Source organism: Hyla sarda, chromosome 1 (genome assembly GCF_029499605.1).
Source record: "Hyla sarda isolate aHylSar1 chromosome 1, aHylSar1.hap1, whole genome shotgun sequence".
Classification (NCBI taxonomy): Eukaryota; Metazoa; Chordata; class Amphibia; order Anura; family Hylidae; genus Hyla; species Hyla sarda.
The window spans coordinates 236,201,750-236,226,304 of record NC_079189.1 but is presented as its reverse complement, the minus strand read 5'-3'; the positions used below and the strand labels follow the sequence as shown (position 1 = coordinate 236,226,304).

Below are 24,555 nucleotides of genomic sequence, written 5' to 3'. Positions count from 1 at the left end.
TTCTCCTCTATGCAGCGCCCCAGTCGGGCCCGCCGACCGGGAGCGCTGCACTGACATTCATGATGGGGATGCCATTCGCATAGCGGGACGCGCCCGCTCGCGAATCGCATCCCAAGCCACTTACCCATCCCGGTCCCCGGCTATCATGTTCTGGCGCGCGCGGCTCCGCTCTCTAGGGCGCGCGCGCGCGCCAGCTCTCTGATATTTAAAGGGCCAGTGCACCAATGATTGGTGCCTGGCCCAATCAGCCTAATTAGCTCCCACCTGCTCCCTGTCCATATAACCTCACTTCCCCTGCACTTCCTTGCCGCATCTTGTTGCCTTAGTGTCTAGAGAAAGCTTCTACTGTGTTTACCATTACTGTGTTCCTGACCTCCTGCTATTACTATTGACTACGAACCTTGCCGCCTGCCCCGACCTTCTGCTACGTCTGACCTTGCTTCTGCCTAGTCCTTCTGTCCTACGCCTTCTCAGCAGTCAGCGAGGTTGAGCCGTTGCCGGTGGATACGACCTGGTTGCTACCGCCACAGCAAGACCATCCCGCTTTGCGGCGGGCTCTGGTGAAAACCAGTAGCAACCCTAGAACCGGTCCACCGACACGGTCCACGCCAATCCCTCGCTGACACAGAGGATCCACATCCAGCTAGCCGAATCATAACAGTAGATCCGGCCATGGATCCCGCTGACGTGCCGCTGCCAAGTATCGCTGACATATCCACGGTGGTCGCCCAGCAAACCCGACAGATCGCCCAACAAGCTCACCAGCTGTCGCACATGACCACCATGTTACAGCAACTTCAGTCGCAGCTACAGCAGCTGCAACAGCAGCTATCATCTCCTCTGCCAGCTCCTGCACCTCCTCCGCAGCGAGTGACCACTCCTAACCTCCGCTTGTCCCTGCCGGACAAATTTGATGGGGACTCTAGACTCTGCCGTGGTTTCCTGTCACAATGTTCCCTACATTTGGAGTTGTTGTCGGACCAATTTCCTACAGAACGGTCGAAGGTGGCTTTCATGATTAGTCTCCTGTCTGGGAAGGCTTTGTCATGGGCCACACCGCTCTGAGACTGCGATGATCCTGTCACCGCCACTGTACAGTCCTTCTTCTCTGAGGTTTGCAGTGTCTTCGAGGAACCAGCCCGAGCTTCTTCTGCCGAAACTGCCTTGTTAAACCTGGTTCAGGGTAGTTCTTCTGTAGGCGAAAACGCCATCCAATTTCGTACCCTCGCCTCTGAATTATCCTGGAACAACGAGGCTCTCTGCGCGACCTTTAAAAAAGGCCTATCCAGTAACATCAAAGATGTGCTGGCCGCACGAGAAATTCCTGACAACCTGCATGAACTTATCCATTTGGCCACCCGCATTGACATGCGTTTTTCTGAAAGACACCAAGAACTCCGCCAGGAAAAAGACCTTAATCCCTGGGCACCTCTCTCACGCTATCCTTTGCAATCTACCCCTGTGCCTCCCGCCAAGGAGGCTATGCAAGTGGATCGGTCTCGCCTGACTCTTAAAGAGAGATCTCGCCGTAGGGATAAAAATCTATGTCTGTACTGCGCTAGTACCGAACATTTCTTGGTGGATTGCCCTATTCGTTCTCCACGTCTGGAAAAAGCACGCACGCACCCAGCTCACGTGGGTGTGGCGTCTCTTGGTACGAAGTCTGCTTCTCCATGTCTCACTGTGCCCGTGCGGATTTCTCCTTCTGCCAACTCCTCCTTCTCAGCCGTGGCCGTCTTGGACTCTGGTTCTTCTGGAAATTTTATTCTGGCCTCTTTGCTTGATAGGTACTGCATCCCGGTGACCCGTCTCGTCAAGCCGCTCTACATTTCTTCGATCAACGGAGTGAAGTTGCACTGCACTGTGCGTTACCGCACAGAGCCCCTGCTTATGAACATTGGACTGCATCACGAGAAAATTGAATTTTTGGTCCTGCCTAACTGCACCTCTGAAGTCCTCCTCGGTCTGCCATGGCTCCAGCATCATTCTCCCACCCTTGACTGGACCACCGGGGAGATCAAGAATTGGGGTCCTGCTTGCCGCAAGGAATGCCTCACGTCTGCTCCCAGCCCCGTCTGTCGGGCCTCTGTGTTTCCTCCTGTGCCTGGTCTTCCCAAGGCCTATCAGGACTGTGCCGTGCCTCCTCATAGCCCCCGTCCTGGTGACACTCTGCCCTGTGACATGCTTCTCCCTCTGCCCCCCCTCCCCATTCCTTCTGAACTGCCTGCCGCTGATGCAGCTACCCAGGACTTCTTTTTCCAGAAGGAGACTCAAGAGGCACCCCCTATTTTCTCGTCTCTTTTGAAGGGACAAGGAGACAAAAAGAGGGGGAGACCTAAGGGGGGGGTACTGTTACGCCGAGCGCTCTGGGTCCCTGCTCCTCCCCGGAGCGCTCGCGGCGTTCTCCTCTATGCAGCGCCCCGGTCGGGCCCGCTGACCGGGAGCGCTGCACTGACATTCATGATGGGGATGCGATTCGCATAGCGGGACGCGCCCGCTCGCGAATCGCATCCCAAGCCACTTACCCGTCCCGGTCCCCGGCTATCATGTTCTGGCGCGCGCGGCTCCGCTCTCTAGGGCGCGCGCGCGCCAGCTCTCTGAGATTTAAAGGGCCAGTGCACCAATGATTGGTGCCTGGCCCAATCAGCCTAATTAGCTCCCACCTGCTCCCTGTCCATATAACCTCACTTCCCCTGCACTTCCTTGCCGGATCTTGTTGCCTTAGTGCCTAGAGAAAGCTTCTACTGTGTTTACCATTACTGTGTTCCTGACCTCCTGCTATTACTATTGACTACGAACCTTGCCGCCTGCCCCGACCTTCTGCTACGTCTGACCTTGCTTCTGCCTAGTCCTTCTGTTCTACGCCTTCTCAGCAGTCAGCGAGGTTGAGCTGTTGCCAGTGGATACGACCTGGTTGCTACCGCCGCAGCAAGACCATCCCGCTTTGCGGCGGGCTCTGGTGAAAACCAGTAGCAACCCTAGAACCGGTCCACCGACATGGTCCACGCCAATCCCTCGCTGACACAGAGGATCCACATCCAGCTAGCCGAATCATAACATATACGTTTAAAAATGTCCTCTTCTGACCCGTATAACTTTTTTATTTTTCCACATGTGGAGAAGTATGAGAGCTCATTTTTTGTGCCGTGATCTGACGTTTTTATTGGTATGATTTTTGTTTTGATCGGACTTTTTGATTGCTTTTTATTCACTTTTTTTTATGGTATAAAAAGTGACCAAAAATACGCTATTTTGGACTTTTGAATTTTTTTACATGTACGCCATAGACCGTGCGGTTTAATTACTATTATATTTGCATAGTTCGGACATTTATGCACGCGGCGATACCTTATATATGTTTATTTTTATTTGCACTGTTTTTTTTATTAAGAAAAGGGGGGTGATTCTGACTTTTATTATGGAAGGGGTTAAATGATCTTTATTAACACTTTTTTTTCACATTTTTTTTTTGCAGTGTTATAGCTCCCATAGGGACCTATAACACTGCACACACTGATCTTCTACACTGATCACTGCCCGGCAATAGCCGGGCATTGATCAGTGTTATCGCCGCTCGACTGCTCCTGCCTGGATCTCAGGCACGGAGCAGTCATTCGGACAGCGGACATTCGGACAGCGGACATTCGGACATTCGGACAGCGAGGAGGCAGGTAGGGATCCTGCAGCTGTTCAGCAAGCTGTTCGGGACACCGCAATTTAATCGTGGCGGTCCCGAACAGCTCCACTGAGTTAACCTGCACAGTTTACTTTCACTTTAGACGCGATGATCAACTTTGATTGCCAAGTCTGAAGGGTTAATACCAGGCATCACCGCGATTGGTGATGTCCGGTATTAGCCACAGTCCCCGGCCATTGATAGCCGCCGGGACCGACGCTATATGACGCGGGGTCAGCACGTGACCCCGCGTTCTATCGCGGGAGCCCGCTCATAACGTATGCATGCGTCATATAGCGGGAAGGGGTTAAGGACATGTGTGATGCTGTGGAGGAGGCGGGCTGAGCTGGAGGAGAGGTCACATGTCACTCCAGTAAGGTGATTACATGGAAGGAGATTTGTTACAGTGTGTCACCACAGTGGTAAGGAAATTCCATAAGGAGGTTTGTTACAGTGTGTCATCCCAGTAGTAAGGAGATTACATGAGGAGGAGGTTTGTTACAGTGTGTTACCCCAGTAGTAAGGAGATTACATGAGGAGGAGGTTTGTTACAGTGTGTCACCCCAGAAGTAAGGAGATTACATGAGGAGGAGGTTTGTTACAGTGTGTCACCCCAGTAGTAAGGAGATTACATGAGTAGGAGGTTTGTTACAGTGTGTGACCACAGTAGTAAGGAGATTACATGAAGAGGAGGTTTGTTACAGTGTGTCACCCCAGTAGAAAGAAGATTACAAGAGGAGGTGTTATCATGATTATAGGAACATGCGGAGGTTTTTGTTACAGTGTATTATCAGAATGATAACCCCTTAAGAACATTGGGGGAGATATATAAAGACCTGTGCAGAGGAAAAGTGAAGCAGTTGCAAATAGCAACCAATCACATTGCTTTTTTCATAAAAAAAAAAAAAAAGAAGCAATTTGATCGGTTGCTTTGGGCAACTCAGCAACTTATCCTCTGCACAGATTTTAATAAATTTCCCCCATTGGAGGTAAATATACATCTTGGTGCCCTGGTATTTAACCCCTTAACGACCAAGGACGTATATTTACGTCCTTGGCCGGCTCCAGCACTGGCCTCTGGCACTGGGTGCCTTGAATGTGTGCAAGGCATCATGAAATCTGAGGATTACCAACGGATTTTGGGTCGCACTGTACAGCCCAGTGTCAGAAAGCTGGGTTTGCGTCCGAGATCTTGGGTCTTCCAGCAGGACAATGACCCCAAACATACGTCAAAAAGCCCCCAGAAATGGATGGCAACAAAGCGCTGGAGAGTTTTAAAGTGGCCTTCCAATAATAAAAGGAGGGGGAAAAAGGGGGGAAAATGCGGGGCGCTCTCTGGCGTAGTAGGTTGGTTCTTATGGTCAATAGAGGAGAAGACACACAGGAACTCGAGAACAGGATACTCTAAAATTATTGTTGTGGACCTGAGGAAGGCGTGAGAACACGCCGAAACACGTTGTCCAGTTCCTACTTTTTATGTATCAATAAAAAGAATCCTGTGTATCTATTGGCACCTTGGCGTAATTTCACGACCACAGTAGCGCTTGGAAGACAGAACCCCCGCATTTTCTGTGCTTCCATTTCTTTCACTTCCAATAAGAAAGAAGCTTATTGATGGTTATAGGAAATGACTGATTTCAGTTATTTGCAACCAAATATTAAGTTAAGGGGGCCAATCATTTTGTGTGACATTATGTCCAATTTGCTTTTTTTCCTCCCTTTTTTGGTTTAGTTCCAATACACACAAAGGGAATAAACATGTGTATAGCAAAACGTGTTACTGCAATCCTTTTCTGTGAGAAATACTTAATTTTCTTGAAAAATTTCAGGGGTGCCAACATTTACGGCCATGACTGTATCTGAAGATTGCTTGTAAAAGTTCCCTATGGGGGACCTAAAAAAGGGACCCTTTAAGGACCCGGGCTTTTTCCGTTTTTTCATTTTCAATTTTTCCTCCTTAAAGGAGATGTCCGGTGCTCACTTTTCTTATTTTATCCGTTCCGGGCTGAAAAATAAAAGAAAGCAAATTTTCTCTCACCTGCCTAGGCACCCCCCCCCCCCCCCCCCCCCCCCGGTGCTTCAGTACCGGTGTTTGGTCCCCGGGCTGTTTTCTTCTTACTTCCTGTTAGCCCGGCACGTCACACAGAGCTTCAACCTATCACCGGCCGCAGCGATGTCCCGCCTCGGCCAGTGATAGGCTGTGTGACGTGCCGGGCTAACAGGAAGTAAGAAGAGTACAGCCCAGGGACCGAACGCCTGTACCGGAGCACCGGGGGAGCCTAGGCAGGCAAGAGAAAGCTTATTTTCTTTTTCTTTGCAACCCGGAACGGATACAATAAGAAAAGTGAGCACCGGACATGTCCTTTAACTTTAAAAAATCATAACTCTTTAAAATTTTCATCTAAAATTCTATATGATGGCTTATTTTTTGCATCACTAATTCTACTTTGTAATGACATTAGTCATTTTACCCAAAAATCTATGGTGAAACGGGAAAAAAAATCAATGTGCGACAAAATTGATGAAAAAACACTATTTTATAAGTTTTGGGGGCTTCCGTTTTTACGCAGTAGATTTTTCGGCAAAAATGACACCTTATCTTTATTCTGTAGGTCCATACGGTTAAAATGATACCCTACTTGTATAGGTTTGATTTTGTATCACTTCAGAAAAAAATCATGAATACATGCAGGAAAATTTATACGTAAAAAATTGTCATTTTCTGAGCCATATAACTTTATTTTTCTGTTTTCAAGGTGCTATGAGGGCTCATTTTTTGCGCCGTGATCTGAAGTTTTTAGTGGTTCCATTTTTGTTCTGATCAGACTTTTTGATCACTTTTTATTCACTTTTTTGTGGTATAAAAAGTGATCAAAAATGCGCTATTTTGGACTTTTGAATTTTTTTGCACGTACGCCATTGAACATGCGGTTTAAAAAGCGGTATATTTTTATAATTCGGACATTTCCACACGCGGCGATACCACATATGTTTATTTTTATTTACACTGTTTTTTTTTTTATTCTTGGAAATGCCGGGTGATTCCAACTTTTATTAGGGGAAGGGATAATTGAAAGGGTTAATGATTTTTTAATACTTTTCTTATGCAATATTATAGCTCCCATAAGGGGCTATAACATTGCATTAACTGATCTTTAACACTGATTGATGCATCCCCATAGGAATGGATCAAACAGTGTTTTCGGCGATTGAATGCTCAAGCCTGGATCTCAGGCTTGAAGCATTCATTCGGCGATCGGACTGCAGGAAGGAAGGTAAGAGACCTTCCTCCTGTGCTACAGCTGTTCGGGATGCCGCGGCGATCCCGAACAGCTCCCTGAGCTAGCCGGGCACTTTTACTTTCGTTTTTAGCCGCGCGGCTCAGCTTTGAGCACGCGGCTAAAGGGTTAATAGCGTGCGGCACCGCAAACAGTGCCACGCGCTATTAGCGGCGGGTCCTGGCTTCACTATGATGCCGGGCCCGCCGCGATATGATGCGGGGTCACCGGCCTAAGTTTACGCCCTGGGTCCTTAAAAGGTTAAACACACATAAGCCCCTCCCCTAATAAAGATTTAAATAATTCCCTTTTTCTATTTTTTTAATAAAAAGTAATAAAAAAACCTGCATTTTTTGTATTACTGCATGTGAAAATATCAAAACTATTTAAATACAATGTTTATGATCCCATACAGTGAACGGAGTAAATGTAAAATAATGCCAATGTCCACATCACAACCCAGAATAAATTGAATATAAACGTGATCAAAAAGTCTTTTATGTGGTACTGATAAACACTACAGGTAATGGCGCAAAAAAAATTTGCCCTCATACAGCCCCGTATAGGGAAAATGAAAAAAGTTATAGGGGTCAGAATACATTTTTTTATGTATTTTTAATTTTTTTTCTTTTTTTTATGCTTTACCTTTTTTATTTCTTAAAAGCAGTACAATAATGTAAAAGCATGTAAGCATGAGTATCGTTTTAATCATATTGACCCACAGAATAAAGATGGCACATCATGTTTACCAAAAAGTACACTCCAAATAAACAAACCCCCACCAAAAGTGGCAAAATTGCAATTTTCTTTTCAATTTCCCTCACAAATTATATATTTTTTTGGTTGTGCCATAGATTTTGTCCTTAATTCTATGAAGGGTTTGTTACAGTTTGTTATCAGAAAGATCATTTGTTACAGTATGTACTCTTGAGTGACAGTCACCCAGGGCCACCACCACCACATTAGGAATGAAGCCGCCCTCTACCACTTTAACAGTGCAATGGCTGCTGGGAGTAGATGTGCTGATACAGTCATGTCTGCTAGAATACATCGGGCCCTCCGCTGCCCGCCAATGAGGAGCAGAACAGCCACTACTGTGGAGTCAGACTGTGATGGCAACTAACTTCGGTCGGGGCCTACTGCTATATAGGGGCTATACAGGAGGGCTGGTAATCTCTACAGGTGGGCATTATTACTGTTTGGGGCACTATAGGTGCTACACCCCGAAACACGTTATTGTTTTTTTTATTTTTACGAACAAGCTACTTTTATTTCACAACCCTGACTTTGTTATGAGATTTCCTTGGACACCTGGGCGCCTATTCCAAAGGTCATTTTCTTCACTGTCTATTGAGCGCCACTACACGATTTCCATTAGATACTTCCTGGAACCTCTGGGCTTGCACGGGATCCACTTCCATTGTACCTCTGCATGAGGTTATATGGGTATTTGACATATGCTCAAGGTGAGCGGCCATTTTATAGGGTCTCCGACTCTCCCCACTTAACAGTGGGGCCCATCTCCCTCTCCCCCTTCTTCTTTTATAGGCTAATGCACTAGGCACCTCTTCCGGGTCTTTCTTTTTCTACTTCTACACAGGTTAAACATAGTCAAGGGCTAGTGTCTATGTTTAGTCCATTTTCTACATGTATATGTTTACTTAGTGTGATAAAAAAAAAAAGTGGGGTCTGCTGTGCTTTACAGTGGTGCAAAGTAAACATATACATGCAGGGAATGGACTAAAACTTAGTTGACTACGTTAAAGTGAAACAGACCACTGCCAGTACACCACAGTATTGGCAACCCTTTTTTGTATATTCTGAGCATAAATTTAAATGGTGATGTGAACAGCCCCCTAGTAGGATAACACAGAGGGTTAACCTGTTATTAAAAAAAATGAGTGATGAGCAATGAGTCTTGCTCTGTTACTATACTCTTATAAACCGTAGGCAGCTGTATGCCTGCAGCCTATAAGAGGCCTGGAACCGTGCAGGATGTCAAGTTTTAGCTTGGAGGGTTTTTTTTTTGGGGGGGGGGGGGGGATGTGCAAACTGGGGGGAGGGGGTGTATTAGAAATCTTGGGTTAGTTCCCACACTATTTTTTCCAGGACTTGACCCCTGACAGAAAGATCCTATACACATCGATAGATGTGGATTTATGGCTTCATACAACTCAAAAAATACATGTAGCTATAGTGTGGTTGTGTGCCTGAGGCTTTACTATAGAGGTGTGACACCGTACCTATAAAACAACAAACTGACCTTCATGTGGATCATTCACAAAATGTTTAACTGCTAGGTTTAAAACCAGATGGGCATTGTATTTCTAAATGTCCCACAGTGATGTTTCCCAGCAAAGATAATGTAGAACCACATGCTAAATTATAGAGCATCTCTCATGCCAAAAAAAACAATGGGCTACTGGAAAAGGTTGCGTCACATTAAATTGATGTCTTTCAACTGCAGAGCTATTGCAGAACACTGTACAGGCTTTCACCCACACATTTTCACAGCTTATTCACAGGCAACAAAAGACTTGAAAAGAGGAGAAAAAATTAACATCAATAAGTTTTTCCCCCCATAGCTATATAAGATTGAAGGCAAGTTTATTATTAGTCACTTGTCATTAATGATCGGAGGTGTCCAACACAGCTCATTTTTCTGAAGCATGAATATTCTTTGTCGGAGACACAGAGAAGTGATTATGGATTCATTATTTATGTGACTTAATAGGAATCTAAGTCCATCATCTGTGAACTCCTAACTATCGCACAGCACAGAAGATTAACTGCTGTTTAAAAGTTACTCGCTCCCTGAGCAGCTAAATGGGGTGGAAATTGATGATTTCATATAAAAGAAACATCAAATAGCTGTCCTAAACAAGCACTCAAGTACTTACACTCGGTAAAAGATCTGATGTGTTGGGAGAGAACGGAGTGAAATGACATTAATAATCAACAACTATAATGTTCAAAATTCAGAAGCATTTTTCTATGTCATTTGAAATTTCACATATATTTTAGGGAAATGCATTTACAGTAATTCACTCATAAATACCCATTACCCAAACAGCTATCCTTACAAGCCAGATCAATTCAGGTAATAGGGGAGGAGAGCCATGGTAGGAATAGGGCTGAAGGAACATGTGTATCGGGTGTGGAGCACCAAAAGTTAGAATTTAGTAATCCTAATTACAGAACCTCTCCCTGTCCAAATGGCCTATAAGGAAATCTGTATGTAGAGACCTCCTTCCACCAGGTAGCCAGGAAGTAGAGTCGCTAGGAACAGTATCTGCCATTATTTATGGGTACTATTGCTGGATCTGGCACACTCTATGGCAGCCATAGGTAAGGGAATATATTATTTTGTGGCAGTGGTTTAACTAGAAATGGCTGGGCCACATAGCATACTTTTAAACTACCCACTAAGTATGTTTCTGGCTACAGAGCATTGTCTATTTGTCAATGGTTTTAATGGCACATTTTAGGGTAGGTAGGAGTTTTTGATAACTGCATATTCCAAGTTTTCTGGGATGCAAGGTGACTAAAAGAAAAAGTAAGCTAGCATTTGGTATTTTCTTTTGTTTACAGTGTTCATTGTGCAAGATTCTTAACGTTAAATTTTAATTGGAAAGACAAGAAAACTCCAGCTCGAATACAGATCCAATAGTCACCTTTATTCACAAACAGCTAGACTGGTCACAGGTACATGGCAGGATGTAACGCGTTTCGGTCAGGTGCTTGCCTAACTCATACAATGATTAGACATTCCAAGGATCATATATATGGACGTGAGAGGGGAAATGCAGGACAGGTGTCCAAACCCATTCAACCGCATTAACCCCCTTACGTTCCAATTACAATGAAAGTGCATCATAAAACACAAAAAATATTCAATAGAAAAAATATGGCAACATATTAAAAATAGAAATGAACTAATTTTATTAATGCATAAGGCTTAAAACCATAAATGTATATGTTTCAAATCACTTAAAACATAGATGACACTCGGACGTCCAAACATACATTCGTCACAGTAATATGTTGACATCCAAATGTCGGCTATGTCAAGTTCTCATCTTCAATGTAAAAACAAATGAACTATATGCTGTCTCCATGTCTATGAAAAGCAGAGAAAAAAGAAAGCCCTTAACATGATCAAAAATGGGCATCAAAACCGAAAAAACGGCTTGACGTTCTATGGCTAATGTAAGTAGGGGCTTATGTAAATCCACTACTAAGATAAGGAAAAAATAAAAAGACACAAAAATTCAGACAGAGAGACCAACATATACAATATAAATGCCTGTATGTCACAACATAAAGCCACACTTTAACATATAAAATTATTAATTAAATAAAGCTTTCGCCTATGGTTACCTCCCCTCTGAGGACCCTCTCAATTCCTTGTAATTTCATCATAGAGAAGTCACCACCATGTCACTCCGCAATATGTTTGGATACCATAGATGTATTTCTGTTACCAAAATGCGGGACGTGAGAGAGGTGCTTCCTAATACGTGTTTTTAAAGAATTGGTTGTGCATCCAACATATTGTACCAGACACAATTCACATGTAAATAAATAGACTACATACTTAGTGTTACAAATTATATATTGTTTAATTGGAAAAGACTTGTGACTGGTACAAGACTTGAAATGTGTAGCTGGTGACATGACCTTGCAACATGTGCATACTTTGTGGCCACATTTAAAGGACCCTTTATGTTCAAGCCAAACTGGACTGGCCCGATGATAGGCATATATCTATTGATAATGCTACATGTAGATTTAAAGTGTCTACTATATGAAGTAGAAAAGACCACTTCCCGATTTGCTGCCATTACATTCTTTCCCTTGATCCCACTTTGATCCGTCTTGGTATAATGAACAATAGATGTTCTATCCCTATCTTTGGTCATACATCGGGCTTTAGTAATGTTCCAAGCAGGGTAGCCTCTATCCAATAGACAATTTCCAATGTTGTCAGCTTCAATCTCAAAGTCTGACAACCTGGAACAATTTCTCCGGGCACGTGCCATCTCCCCTGCAGGTATATTTTTAATAACATGGGGAGGATGGCAAGAACCCGCATGGAGAATAGAGTTCACAGCCATCTCTTTTCTATATGTCCTAGTTACAATACTATGTGTTTCATTGTCACCATATAAATTCAAATCAAGGAAAGAAATCTCTGTTGAATCTCTGTTGAATACTAAACCCAAGGAATTATTGTTTAGATGGTAATTAAACCCCTGTATGGCCGCTACATCTGACCCCAAAATAAATAGGATGTAATCGATGTAGCGGCCATGCCATGAGATGCAATGAGCATAGGGGTTATGGGGTGCGAAAAGATTCTCCCTCTCTCACCAACACATATATATGTTGGCGGGAGAGGGAGAAAATTTTGCCCCCTTCGACGCTCTGGTGATCTGCAGGTAGTATTGGTCATTAAACATTAAAAAATTGTGGGTCAAGAAATATTCTACCACTAAGAACAGGTACTCCTGCAGATCAGGGAGTATGTGGAAAAAGTCTGGAAAAACCAACGTAAGGCAACCAAGGCTAAATTATGCAGAATAACCGAATATAATGCGGTCACGTCAGCAGTGATCCAAACATAGTGATCTTGCCACGTCAATCCATCAAAGGCTGCCAAAACTTGTTGGGTGTCCTTGATGAAACCTGGCATGAGAGCAATGTACAGTTGTAACATACTGTCGGTCCATGCAGACAATCTTTCATTCAATGATGAAATACCAGCCACTATAGGTCTTATTTGAGGTGGAAAAGTATTTTTATGTACTTTGGGCAAGGAATGGAATATTGGCACCACAGGATGTTCTATGACTAAATTATCTGCCACTCTCTGTGTAAATACCCCATTCCTTGTCCCAAACTGCACCAGATAAACAAGTTCTCTTTGAAAGGAGGGCATTGAATTCCCTGGCAGTGGCCTGCATGTGGTCAAATCTGTTAATAACTGTACATTTAGCTTACAATACAGACCATTGTCGAGAAGAACAACGCCACTCCCTTGTCCACTTGTCTTATAATTATATCATCCCATCTTTCCAATTGCACAAGAGCCCATCTTTGACCAGAACTAAGATTATCTCTACAGGTGTTCTTATTCTTGGATAAAGCAGTGAGCTCGTGTTCTACTGCATCCTGAAAAATATCCAGCGAGGGTGTACGCGAAGCAACTAGGTAAAACTCAGAATTAGGAGTATTAAATATGGGTATATTACCAGACACATTTTTATCACATAATTCTTGTAAGTCTGATAAGGCCCTTAAATCATTAAACATAAATCCTGAAAAAAACAGTTTGTCGCCTCCACAATTCAACATATCACTGTTAATATCAAGACTAGACACGGAATTGCTTAGCGTATTAGTTATATTCTCACTACTACAATCATAAACAGAGGGGGACAAATTATCTGTCTCAACACAACTGAAAAAATGTTTTTTCACAGTAATATTGCGAACAAATTTGTTTAAATCAAGAAGAGTCTGAAAAAAATTAAGGTCACAATTAGGTGAAAATGTAAGGCCCTTGGCTAACAACGACAGTTGGTCAGCAGAAAAAAAATTTTGCTGATAAAATGAATATTGGCAAAAGTCTTTAACTCCTCCTACCATGTGGCGCACCTCTTCCTGACTGAACAGTGCTTGCGTGAACTGGATCTGATGTATTAGGAGGCGGGGAAGAGGGAGTTAATGCGGTTAAATGGGTTTGTACACTTGTCTTGCATTTCCCCTCTCACGTGTATATATATGATCCTTGGAATGTGTAATCATTGTATGAGTAAGTATAGAAAAAGAAGAATAAGAGGAGGCACTCACGGTTTCAAGGTGCAGTGGTTTTCTTTTATTCACGGTGCATGCTTGGAGTGGTACAGCATCCGCAGGACGCCAAGGTGGAAGCACAGGTGTAGTGATGATTGTTTCACGCCCCTTCTGGCCGTTTCATCAGGCTACCTTCACTCCCCCGTCACACAGGTAAATACTCTTCCTGGAGTGACGTGTGGTGTGGAGGGTGTGTCTACTAGTGAGATTAAAACATTACATTAAAATCAACACGTACAGACAATGCAACATGACACATTCTTTATATGGAGTGACAATGGACTCTGGTTCTATAAAAAAACACTAAGATCCAAAGGTCTTTCAGACCTAGATTTCCTTGTGCGTTTGTTTCAAGGATAATTCTGACTTCTCGCTGCAAAAGTATTTTCTGTCTGTCTGTTCCCTCCCTGGCAAAAACTTTTTCCAAACAGAGAAAGGTCAGGCAGGCAGCATCTCCTTGATGTTCATCTTTAACATGGGAAATGAGTTGTGGACAGCCTTTTCCAGATTTAATAGAATATACATGTTCTCTAAAGTGTATGTTAACCGGGCGAATGGTGCAACCTATGTAGAAACGTTTGCATTTACACAGAATAGCATACACTACATAATTTGTGCGACAACACATCACATTTTTGAAATGGAACTGTTTTCCACCAATGATTATGTTTCTACCTTGGCAAACGTAATCGCACCAGTTGCATACATTACACCTATAGTTACCTGGGGATAAAGAACTGCATAACCAATTGGCTGTTGATTTGGGGCGAACCAGTGCACTTCTTACCAATTCGTCCTTTAAATTCCTGCTTTTTCTAAAAGAGACAAGAGGTTTAAATTTTCCATACTCGGACAAAGCACTGTCGCTAACAATCAAAAACCAGTTGTCAAAAAAGTTTTTTTGATTTTCTCATTCTGAAACGGAATGAGAAGGCAAACTGTACATTTTTATGTAACTCAGAATACCCCTTCATTAGTTTTTTTCTCCTTCTTCCTTTTAATAAAGTGGACCTGTCCTGTTTTAATGCTTTACTCAGGGCTTTTTCTAGCACTGCTTCTGGATAGCCTCTTATTCTCAGGCCATTTTTAAGTTCCTCTGCCTGCACAAGGAAGTCACCATCCCCACTGTTTACCCTACGCAGCCTTAAAAACTGTCCGTATGGTACAGCTCTTTTTACGTGTTCGGGATGGTAACTTTCAAAATGCAGCAAGGAATTACAAGCGGTCGATTTACGGAACCCCCTAATGACTAGGTCATCATCTTTAAAATAAATCAATACGTCCAAAAATTCAAGTTCATGTGGGCCGATTTTGCTGGTGAATTTGAGGTTCATATTGTTTGTAGAATTTAGGACTGACATGAAGTCCGAAAAATCAGACTCCGTGCCAGTCCAGATGATGAACACATCATCTACAAATCGCCTATAACAGGCGATAAATTTAATGTACGGGTTATTGCCTGAAAATACAAATCTTTTTTCAAACATAGCTACATAGATGTTTGCTAGCATGCACGCCAATGGGGTGCCCATTGCAACTCCCCCGGTCTGAGTGAACCACTGGTCACCAAACTTGAAGGAGTTGCAACTGAGCACGAAATCCAATGAATCGCAGACAAAATCAATATATTCTACACTTTTATCTGAAACACTGAGAAACTCCCTGATTACTGCTGCTGCTTCTGTTTGTGGTATACTAGTATACAGACTCTCTATATCAAGGGAGACTAGAATGCAGTTAGGGGGCCAGGTGGTGTACTCTAATGTCTGCAAAAACTCATTTGTGTCCTTCACCAGGGAAGTTATTTCTGAAAGAAGTGGATGGAGGAGCCAAATTTTGAGATCGGCTCCGTTAGAGTCCCCACACCGGAGACAATAGGTCGTCCGGGTGGGGACGCCAAAGTTTTATGCACTTTTGGTAAAAAGTACCAGTTGGCAATATTAGGATTGAGGGGGAATAACTTATCCGCCATTTTTCTGGAAAGCACATTTTTTTCCACATAGGTGCGTAATAGGGACTGTAATCTATTAGATGTTTTTTTAATAGGGCTTTCTGATAATTTATGGTAAAATCTTGTGTCTCTTAGTTGGCGATTAGCTTCATAGATATAATAATCTTTTTTCATAATAACAATATTCCCTCCTTTATCACTCTTTTTAATAACGATGTCATCTCTTTTTTTTTTTAAGTTTTCCAAAGCTAGTTTTTCTGTTGCTGAGATATTTTGATGATCTTTAGGGTATACTAGTGCTTTTAACTGCTCCAGAACCCTCTGTTGGAACAGGTCCACGCCACTGCCCGGGGCAACGGGTGGGCAGACCGTGGACCGATTACCGCAAGAGAACTCTGGAACAAGGATGACATTGGAGGGGGGAGTAGAGTCATTTTCACACAAAAGGTCAACCAATGACTCTAAACCTTCTAGCTCTGCTTGAGACGCTTCCCTTAAAACGGTGAAACCTAGGGGACCAATGCTAACAGGAATTTCTCCTAATTTACGTTGCTCGTTTGGACTTTTATTAGCAGAAAATAATTTTTTCAAATTGATTTTCCTGATGGCTTTGAAGAGGTCGAACTCTTCAGTTAAACAAAATGTTATGCCCCTCTTTAATAGTGATTCAGTGTCCTTGTCAATCTCCACGTCCGACAAATTGATGATGGCCAAATTGTCCTCTATAGCGTTTTGGTTGCCATGGGTTACTTCCAGGATACTTTCTTTCATTTGAGGAAAAGCATGTGGTGGTCGGCAAAGTCGTTGAAGGCTACGAGTCCTTTTTTTGGCCCACCGTGTGTGGGCCCTTCTTGTTCTCCGCCTAAAGGGCCGGCAGCTGCTGAAGTTTTTGGTCGCATTTCATCTTCTTTGTTGTTGCCCATGGTAACGGATTTTTTGCTTGACTGATCATTTTTATTTTGCTCCTCCATTCCACTGGACTCCGAATCCGTTGTCCAATAATCAGTTTTTTTTACGGGGATTTCAGCGTTTTTTTCGTTTTGAAATTTTGTTTATTTTTTCAGTAGAGAAACTAAAGATCTTATTTTCCTCATAATCAGTTTTATCTCTAATGAACTTGTCTTTTTTCACGTCCTTGATGACAGTTTGAATACGAGTAGGTTTTTTTCCCAGTTTTTGCATAAATCCAGTGAAGCCTTCATCATTCAGACATACTCTCAATTCGGTTTTAGCTTTTAATAGATCCGCAGTGAAGACAGCATACTCTTGTTCATGTCTGGCAATGATAGCTCTCATCATATTTAAGGAATATTCTTCATGTATTTTCTGACAGTGGACCATAAAAGCTGTATCATCACTGTAGAGTGCAGGTTCTTTAAAATTTCTTAATCCCCTCGGGACCCTGTTGCACTCATCGTATGTTTTTAAGGATTTAATTGTCCAAAAGAGACGTGTCTCTTTTTCTGCGAGGGTTGACACTGTGTGTTCCAAATTCTTGGCACTCATAACTTGATACGGGGTGTGACAGCTGTCACGCCCCCTCCCATAGGCTTGCATTGAGGGGGGTGGAGCGTGATGTCACACGGGGCGGAGCCTTGATGTCACAACGCTCCGGCCCCGTGATCAACTGATTTTAAACGGGGTGCGGTGTGCAAGATCACGGGGGTCCCCAACGGTGGGACCCCCGCAATCAGGCATCTTATCCCCTATCCTTTGGATAGGGGGTAAGATGTCTAAGCGCCGGAGTACCCCTTTAAGCCTGCTATAAGCAGGCTTAAGCACATAGAATACTGTGTACAGTACTGGGCACCAGGGTACAAGAAAGATACAGTGGAGCTGGAGAGGGTTCAAAGACGGGTAACCAGGGTAATACGGGGAATGGGAGGACTACAGTACCCAGAAAGATTATCAGAATTAGGGTTATTTAGTTTAGAAAAAAGAAGGCTTAGTGGAGACCTAACAACCATGTATAAATATATCAGGCAACAGTACAGAGATGTCTCCCATGATCAATTTATACCCAGGACCCCGGATCTATAACAAGGGGGCATCCTCTATATTTAGAGGAAAGAAGGTTTCTACACCAGCACAGATGGGGATTCTTTATGGTAAGAGCAGTGAGACTGTGGAATTCTCTGCCTGAGGATGTGGTCATGGCTAACTCGGTAAAAGAATTTAAAAAGGGTCTGGATGCATTTTTGAAGAATAATAACATTACAGGTTATGGATTCTATATCTGTAGGGACAGAAGGTTGATCCAGGGATCTATTCTGATGCCATATTTGGAGTCGGGAAGGAATTTTTACCTCTAGTATGAGTTTTTTTTTGCATTCCTCTGGATAAACTCAGTAGGGACTCATCAGGGTTATAGGTTGAACTTGATGGACTCAGGTCTTTTTTCAACCTTATGAACTATGTTACTAAGTTACTATATTGGCAATGGCTCCGGTAAGGTGTGTCTGAGCACCTGTACTGGCGTATGGTCATGCTGAGTTTTCCACGTTTTAGGTTGGTTTTTGTGCAGATGACAATTTGAAGCATGCATTTCCTGCTATTATTGTTTTAATAATAGTCCTACTTTCTTATTAATGGATGTCAGACCATATAGACTTCAAGATCATTCAATCAATAAGGACATTTTGCATTCCGTAAGGGAATTTTTTTTAAGAGATGAAGAAATCTAGAACTATTTGAACATACTGTACAAGGCAAACTCAACTTTACTATGTGTATCCCATGCCTAGACTAGCTAATTTTGCTTACATTTTCCATCCATCAAGTTTAGGGATCTGACTTTGAGGGTGTGATGACATTTAGCCTTAAGGATCTAGCCTCCCTTCATTAAGATTAAAATGAGTGCAAATGACTCTTCAAATCTTTTTCACCTCATGGGAAATTATGTGACCTTTCCTTTATCACTGATCCATGAATAATTTTATATACGGCTCGACTTCAAACCATCAATTTAGTCCAGCGAAGCCATCTTCTAAGTGCAAGCACATTTTAACTTCAATGGCAAAGGTCTATTCTAATCCAATAGACCTGGTAACCCTTACAACATATTTGTTATTTGGCTCAGTAATGTATCCCTTCTTGTCTTTGGGATACTCTAGTTTTACCATTGATACTAACAGTCTGGAATATAAATATGCTAAAACTGTTTTCCCTTGAGCTGAGACCTTAGGGACCACTATCAATATGTGTCCTGTGTGATTAACTATTTTTTTTAGCTCTAGCATATCACAATCTGTAATACTAAATTAATGTAATTTACAAAAACCACCAGGCTATAAAGTGGCATACAAGGAGAAGGAGACCCAGTAGAAGGGCACTGGGCTGACTTTTCATTGGGGTACAAACTCTATTCTACGGATAATTTGCACCTGAATGGAAGGGGGTCCGCTGTGGTGGGGGAGAGAATCCTGGAAGGGGTGGCTGAGTATTTAAACTAGGTGAGTGGGGGGAGGATAATAAAGCAAAGAAAGCAGACAATGGGATGGATAGGTTAGAGAGGGGTCAGGACATAATGGTGGGTGGAGAGGAGTCCTGTGGGAGGAGGTTAAGAGCAAGGGATAAGGAGATCCATGGGTTACAAACCAGCCGTAAAAATAAATGTAGCCTGAAAAATTGTAACCCCAATAATTAAAAAAATTCCATTAGCCCCAAAAACTCAATAACTACAATAAGCCCCATTAACTCAAAAAATACCATTAGCCCCAATAACTTACATAATAATGTTAGACCCAATAACGCAAAAAATCCCATTAGCCCCAATAACTTAAATAATAACGTTAGACCCAATAACTCAAAAAATCCCATTAGCCCCAATAACTTAAATAGTACAATTAGCCCTTATAACTCAAATAATAACATTAACCCCAATAACTCAGAAAATCCCATTAGTGAGACTATATGTGTAAAACTTAATGGAAATGTAAAGTGTGTGTTCACAAATGCCAGAAGCCTAGCAAACAAAATGGGGGAGTTGGAGGCCTTGATACTGGAGGAACATATTGATATAGTTGGGGTCACTGAGACATGGCTGGACTCCTCGCATGACTGGGCTGTCAATCTGCAGGGGTTTACATTGTTTCGCAAGGATAGAATGAACAGAAAAGGTGGTGGAGTCTGTCTGTATGTAAGAAGTGGTATGAAAGTCAGTGTGAACGATGCCATAGTGTGTGATGATTCTGAGGATGTGGAATCATTGTGGGTAGAATTACAAAAGGAGGGAAATACTGAAAAAATTATATTTGGTGTAATCTACAGACCCCCTAATATCACTGAAGAGATAGAAGGTCGGCTGCATAAACAAATAGAGAGGGCTGCCCGGGCAGGTACAGTGGTAATAATGGGAGATTTTAACTATCCAGATATAGATTGGGGCCGGGGGCTGGCTAAAACTACAAAGGGGAGAAAATTCCTAAATTTATTGCAGGATAATTTTATGGGCCAGTTTGTGGAGGACCCAACAAGAAGTGATGCCTTGTTGGATCTGATCATTTCCAACAACGCAGAGCTGGTTGGTAATGTAACTGTGCGGGAAAACCTTGGTAATAGCGAACACAATATAGTTACTTTTGATTTAAAATGTAGAAAACAAAGACAGACGGGGAAAGCAAAAACATATAACTTTAAAAAGGCAAATTTCCCTGGGCTGAGATCTGCACTACAGGACATAGACTGGGGGGAGGTGTTCTCAAATACTGATACAGAAGGTAAATGGGACATCTTTAAATCAACTCTAAATAACTATACAGCTAAATATATACCAAAGGGGAACAAATATAAACGATTAAAACTAAATCCTACATGGCTGACAAATTATGTAAAAAGAGCAATAAACAACAAAAAAATGGCTTTTAAATGGCATTTAAACAGTACAAGGAGCTTAATAAAATCTGTAAAAATGTAATAAAAACAGCTAAAATTTTTAATGAGAGACAAGTAGCCAAAGAAAGCAAAACTAATCCAAAATATTTTTTTAGATATATAAACACAAAAAAACCAAGGACAGAGCATATAGGACCCCTCAATAATGATAATGGGGAGGTTGTCACAGGCGATCAAGAGAAGGCGGAGCTACTGAATGGGTTCTTTAGTTCTGTATATACTATGGAAGAAGGAGGAGCTGACATTGGACAGGTCAGTGCTGGTAACACATCATGTAATGTACTAAACTGGCTTAATGTAGAGATGGTACAAGGTAAGTTAAGTAAAGTAAATGTAAGCAAATCTCCAGGACCGGATGGACTACACCCAAGAGTTCTTAGAGAGGTAAGTTCAGTAATATCTGTACCCTTGTTCATGATATTTAGAGATTCACTGGTGTCTGGTATTGTGCCAAGGGACTGGCGCAAGGCGAATGTGGTACCAATCTTGAAGAAGGGCTCTAGGTCTTCGCCAGGCAATTATAGACCGGTAAGTTTAACGTGCATTGTGGGTAAATTGTTTGAAGGATTTATAAGGGATTACATACAGGAATACATAGGGGATAATTGTATTATAAGTGATAACCAGCATGGGTTTACTAAGGATAGAAGTTGTCAAACCAATCTAATTTGCTTTTATGAAGATGTGAGTAGAAGCCTTGACAGAGGAATGGCTGTGGATATAGTGTTTCTGGATTTTGCTAAAGCATTTGATACTGTCCCTCATAGTCGTCTGACAGGTAAGTTAAGGTCTTTGGGCTTAGAAACTTTAGTTTGTAACTGGATTGAACACTGGCTCATGGATCGTACCCAGAGAGTGGTGGTCAATGATTCGTACTCTGATTGGTCCCCGGTAATTAGTGGTGTACCCCAAGGTTCTGTACTGGGCATGCTGTTGTTTAATTTATTTATCAATGATATAGAGGATGGTATTAACAGCTCTGTTTCTATCTTTGCAGATGACACCAAGCTTTGTAGCACGGTACAGTCTATAGAGGATGTGCATAAGTTACAAGATGACTTGGATAGACTAAGTGCCTGGGCATCCACTTGGCAAATGAAGTTTAATGTGGATAAATGTAAAGTTATGCATCTGGGTACTAATAACCTGCATGCATCGTATGTCTTAGGGGGGATTAAACTGGCAGAGTCACTGGTAGAGAAGGATCTGGGTGTACTTGTAGATCACAGACTTCAGAATAGCATGCAATGTCAGGCTGCTGCTTCCAAAGCCGGCAGGATATTGTCATGTATCAAAAGAGGCATGGACTCGAGGGACAGGGACATAATACTCCCCCTTTATAAAGCATTGGTACGGCCTCACCTGGAATATGCTGTTCAGTTTTGGTCGTCTGTCTATAAAAGGGACACTGCGGAGCTGGAACGGGTGCAGAGACGTGCGACTAAACTAATATGGGGCATGGAACATTTTAGCTACGAGGAACGATTAAAGGAGTTACAATTGTTTAGTCTTGAGAAGAGACGTTTAAGGGGGGATATGATAAACGTATATATGAATATAAATGGCCCATACAAAAAATATGGAGAAAAACTGTTCCAGGTTAAACCCCCCCCCCCCCCCCCCCCCCCAAAGGACAAGGGGGCACTCCCTCAGTCTGGAGAAGAAAAGGTTTAGTCTAAAGGGGCGACACACCTTCTTTACCATAAGAACTGTGAATTTATGGAACAGTCTACCTCAGGGACTGGTCACAGCAGGAACAATTAATAGCTTTAAAACAGGGTTAGATACATTCCTGGAACAAAATAACATTAATGCTTATGCAGAATTATAAAACAACATCCCTTCCCCCCTTACACCCTTCCCTTCAATTCCCTGGTTGAACTTGATGGACGTGTGTCCTTTTTTCAACCATACTAACTATGTAAGGGCACAAAATGTATGTTAACCTCCCTGGCGGTATGATTCTGTCTGGAAATGTGTACCAAAAGCGGTACAATTTTTTTAAACTGAATTTCACATCTCCCTCCGCCCATTTCACATCTCCCCTGTCACATTCCCCTCTCCCTTGTCACATCCCCAGTCACATTCTCCCCCCTCCTTGTCACATTCTCCCCCCTCCTTGTCACATTCTCCCCCCTCCTTGTCACATTCTCCCCCCTCCTTGTCACATCCCCCCCTGTCACATTCCCCCCAGTCACATTCTCCCCCTTGTCACATTCCCCCCCTGTCACATTCCCCCCCAGTCACATTCCCCCCTTGTCACATTCCCCCCCTGTCACATTCCCCCCCTGTCACATTCCCCCCTTGTCACATTCCCCCCTGTCACATTCCCCCCTTGTCACATTCCCTCCTTGTCACATTCCCCCCCAGTCACATTCCCCCCCAGTCACATTCCCCCCTTGTCACATTCCCCCCTTTGTCACATTCCCCCCCTTGTCACATTCCCCCCTTGTCACATTCTCCCCCCCCCCCCCCTTATCACCTTGTCCTGCAGCAGGATACATGTTTATCTATCTGCCCCTCTATCTCCAGCGGCGAGCCCGCCACCTGGTTCAGCAACTAGTGTCCTGACTCCTGAAAGCATCAACAACCCTGGTGTTTCAGTGACTGCAGCGGTATTCATGGGGAATCCTGTCCTTCCTGCCTACAATGGAGACCTCTACATCTTGAGGGATTTCAAAGAGAGGATTCAGAGCTTGTTTGTCTTTTACTCTTTCCCTCCTAACCAACAGGTGTATCTGCTAACGGGACAGCTCCAGGGACCGGCACTAGAGGAAGTCTGCACTTGGCCAGCATCTAAGAAGGCGACTTTGGAGCAGATTTTTGAAGGACTGTACCAGGTATTTGAGTCACATTCTCCATCAGTCATACATCTCCAGCTGTATGAAAGACGACAAAAGTCAGGTGAGACCCTGAGAGCGTATGCTGTAGCCCTACAGAATGACCTAGAGACTGTCCAGCATAACTCCCGAGCAGGGCAACAAAGTGTTAAGGGACAGATTTATTGATGGGGCTCATAATAAGTGGGATGAGGCCCAACTGCGGATGTTAGCAGTCCAAAAACCCTACATGTCATTTCCTGCTTTTAAAAGACTAGCTATACAAGTAAATGAGTCCGGGACTGAGTTTGAAGATGTTTTTACTCCCCTTGCACCTGCTCAGGAACCACTAGGGGTGACAGCCAGGCCTATACCATCACTGTACCCTGTCCCCGTCCCAGTGCAACCTACCCTTCCAGTCACCACAGTCTCAGATCTACAAAGTATTAGGCAGGACATTGAACAACAGACTAAAGTTGTTAAGGAGCTTGCCGCCTGGCCTGCTCCGCCTGACCGTGAACCGTACTTACTTAGGAAACCTGCCTCTGCTCCTGCTCCCCGCAATCCCAGTTACCGTAATCCTCCACCCAATAGATATTTGGGGACTCAGAGACCTTTTTGCACTTACTGTAACAAGCCCGGCCATTGGAAAATGCAGTGCTGGAATTTAAACGGATTCCCCCTGAGCTCGAGGACCAGCCTTCAGGAAAACAGTCATCAGGTCCAACCCCTGAACGACCTAAATCAGGACTCTCACTTTATGTTGCCTCCTGCCCCCTGCCCCCTTATAACGGTTGTTGTAAAAGGTGTACCTTTAGAAGCCTTAATAGATACAAGTGTCTACCATATCTAAATGTGTTTTCTACCAGCATTGGGATGCTAGTTTATTGTGTGAGCCTGATGATGTCAATTTCAGAGTAGTTGCAGGCAATGGGCAACCAGTCCCCAGACATGGATACTGGGAGCCAACCATTCAATTGGGTGAACATGTACTTAAAGTGCAGGGAGTGATTGTAACTAATGTGACAGATGAGGGGTCTGCTGAATTCATATTGGGGATGAACATTATGAGAAATTGTT

At 43.2% G+C, this 24,555-nt stretch overlaps 1 protein-coding gene across 11 annotated transcripts in view; it reads right to left on the bottom strand.

Moving 5' to 3' along the window:
• The window catches only part of CSGALNACT1 (chondroitin sulfate N-acetylgalactosaminyltransferase 1), a 487,912-nt gene that overhangs the window by 456,130 nt on the left and 7,227 nt on the right, over nt 1-24,555 (bottom strand). For 4 of the 11 annotated variants that reach the window (XM_056569147.1, XM_056569104.1, XM_056569123.1 and 1 more), the window contains exons 3-4: nt 14,536-14,627; nt 13,810-14,011 (exon numbers count right to left, since the gene is read on the bottom strand). The exons of 4 other annotated variants lie outside the window; for them this stretch is intronic. The gene's annotated coding sequence lies outside the window, so the exon portion shown is untranslated. Of the gene's footprint in view, nt 1-13,809; nt 14,012-14,139; nt 14,186-14,535; nt 14,628-24,555 lie in introns of those variants that run through there. 3 more of the 11 variants (XM_056569138.1, XM_056569161.1, XM_056569146.1) reach the window with 3 other exon arrangements.